Consider the following 3,036-nt stretch of genomic DNA (forward strand, 5'->3'; position numbering starts at 1 on the left):
GCCTTGGAGGAGATTATGTTGAGAAATAAAAAAAAAAAATTCTTAAAAACGTTGTTTTTCTTGGTCAGGCCGGAAACTTATCAATCCACCCTCGTATTTTAATTCCAATTTTAAACATGTAAAAAAAAGTTAGATATCTGATATCACCCTACGGATAGAAATCTCTGAGTACATTCTAAAGAGTCTCTAGGGTCAGAGAAGCTCAGAGAAATTCTCCGCAGGCACTCAGGTAGATATATATAAAGATCCAGGTAGCTATTTTAAATGTTTTAAAGGCTTTAAAATGTCCTTTCCAAAACTGAAATACGATCATAAATAACAAGCAAAGAGGCTGAAATTGAAATAAAAATTCGATCATAGATAACAAGTAGAGAGGCTATCTCAATAGAGTAGCCGACACTCAAAGGCTTTCGGAATAAAATTTAGAAGTAGGTTTTTTTAATTTCATAGTTAACACCCTAACGAAATAAATCTCTGAGTTTTCATTAGCGAAATAGCTTGGCCCATTTGAGTCTATAAACAAAGTCGATTTGAAACAAAACAGTCTCGGAGATAGTTTGAGAGATTTGGGTCCTTTTCAAGATCCTTTTAGTGGTCGTTTTAAGAGTGGTGCGATGGTAATATAATGTTCCTTTTGTATTCATCACGTACCGGGCGGGCAGAGTTATTTACAGTAGTTGGTCGTAGCTAATCCGCTCTCCCTTTTTAAATTTATCTTCAAATTATTAACACTTTTTTTTAATTGATGAATTTTCTCATTATACTTATTTACAATTATAACTTATATACTGATATACAATTTTCTAGTTGAATTCAAAAATGTTCTCTTTTTTGGTGTATCTCATTCCATTTACGAGAAACGTTCTATTAATTCCAATTTTAAGCATTAAAAAAAAAGTTAGATATCTGAAGTCATCGAAACCTGTAGATTCCGAATTGTTATGTTTTAGGCTGTTAACTATGAAATTTAAAAAAATCTACTCATAAATTTTAATCCGAAAGCTTAACAAAGGACCCTTGAGTGTCGGCTACTCTGTTGAGATAGCCTCTCTGCTTGTTATTTATGATCGTATTCTTATTTCAATTTCGGAAAGGATATTTTAAAGCCTTCAGACCATTTAAACGTGCTTCCTGGACCTCTAAAAATATCTACCTGAGTGTCTGCGGAGAATTTCTTGAGATTCTTTGACCTAAAGAATTTTTAGTATATACTCAAAGATTCTTTTCGGTAGGGCAGCCTAAAACATAATAATTCGAAATCTACGGGTTTCGATGATTTCAGATATCTAACTTTTTTATTAAATACTTAAAATTGGAATTAATAAGATGTTTCTCGCAAATGGTATGAGATACGCCAAAAAAGACGTTTTTTAATTCAAATAGAAAATGGTATATTAGCATATAATTTATAATTATAAATAAGTATAATGAGAAAATTCATTAAATTAAAAAAAGTATTAATAATTTGAAGAGAAATTTAAAAAGGGAGAGTCGGATTAGCGACGGCCAACTACTGTAAATAATTCTGCCCACCCGGTACGTGACGAATACAAAAGGAACATTGTATTACCGTCGTACCACTCTTAAACGGACCACTAAAGAGACCTTCAAAATAACCCAAATCTCTCAGACTAAATTGTTTCAAATCGACTCTGCTTATAGTCTCAAATGGGCCAGGCTATTTCGCTGGGAAATACTCAGAGATTTCTATCGGTAGGGTAACTACTAGAAACTAGTAACGACAAGAAAAGTGTATATTAGTATAGAAGTTATATTTATAAATAAGTATAATGAGAAAATTCATCAATTAAAAAAAGTGTTAATAATTTGAATAAAAACTTAAAAAGCGAGAGTCTCTCACATTTAAACGAGCTACCTAACCTTTAAATATATCTACCAGAGTACCTGCTGATAATTTCTCAGAGCTTCTCAGAGCCTTGAGAATCTTTATTTTTAACAAACCTGCCACCATCTCCTATCACTTTATGCTGATCAACATAATTCAAGTGATTATTCCGCCGTTCCAAATTTAATCGCAGTACATGATTGACTGTAACTTTATTAAACATCAGAAAAGTATTATAACAGTGATCCAAACTTTGGCATGTTGAGCTACTGCGCTTGCCCGGCGCAGCGACTCTTCACATTATGCCACTCACCAGGAAAAAAAATGAACAAAAATTATCATTACTGATAATAAAAATAGAGCCAGTGTCTACTAGTACCAAAAAAATCTGGCTATTCGTACCAAAATTTCGGTATAGATACGACTCGTTGAATGAACATTTTTTTCTTTAAAAACCTTTGTTAATGACATAAAAATTAATCTATTGAAATGAAAGAAAATATGCTATTATTTCGAAAATATACTCGTTGGTATTTTTTTCTAACCTGATATCACAAATTGCGTAATTGCTGATAATAATATATCATTTATAATCATTATGGTGCTTAATTTCTATAATTGTCAATTATACCCGATTTGAATCGCACGCCAATAGCGACTAATGAGAGTCGCTGCGCCGGGCAAGCGCACTAGCTCAACATGCCAAAGTCGGGATCACTGAGGAAGAATGAGACCGATCATGCTTCATGCCGTAGAAACCAGCCCCATGCATCGCCCCCACTTTTCTGATCCCTTAGCATCCGGAGGGGTATCGTAGTTTAAATAAATCCAATAGATGGTGCTCCGATCAGGTAGGCCTGTTTTTTGCATCTTTTGCATTGCTTTGTATTGGCAAGACCGGTAAATTTCCTATTAAAAGTGATTTATTTAAAAAAATGTGTAAAATTAAAAGTTTAAATTATAAGAACTTGTATGGGAGTAAATTATTTATTGTGATGAGAGTTTTTTCTAATTGATAGTGCAAAATAATGGGATTAAAATGCGTAGCTCCGGGTTATAAGTCTGGCTATACCAGAAATTCGGAGAAGTTTCATTTTTTTGCTGTGCCAAAAGATCCAAAAGAAATTAAACGGTGGCAACAGGCTATTTGCAGAGATGACAGAAATACAGTTTGTGAACAACACTTTTGG

The 3,036-nt window shown here is 33.2% G+C and overlaps 1 protein-coding gene across 5 annotated transcripts in view; it reads right to left on the reverse strand.

Annotated features, from left to right (window-relative positions):
* Positions 1-2,077, reverse strand: part of LOC117174910 (zinc finger protein 658B-like) — a 184,814-nt gene extending 182,737 nt beyond the window's left edge. For 2 of the 5 annotated variants that reach the window (XM_033364352.1, XM_033364350.1), the window contains exon 1: positions 1,963-2,077. The gene's annotated coding sequence lies outside the window, so the exon portion shown is untranslated. The remainder of the gene's footprint in view (positions 1-1,962) is intronic. The other 3 variants (XM_033364356.1, XM_033364351.1, XM_033364360.1) reach the window with 3 other exon arrangements.
* Positions 2,078-3,036: the final 959 nt, after the last annotated feature.

This window comes from Belonocnema kinseyi, chromosome 6 (assembly GCF_010883055.1).
Source record: "Belonocnema kinseyi isolate 2016_QV_RU_SX_M_011 chromosome 6, B_treatae_v1, whole genome shotgun sequence".
NCBI classification, from domain to species: Eukaryota; Metazoa; Arthropoda; class Insecta; order Hymenoptera; family Cynipidae; genus Belonocnema; species Belonocnema kinseyi.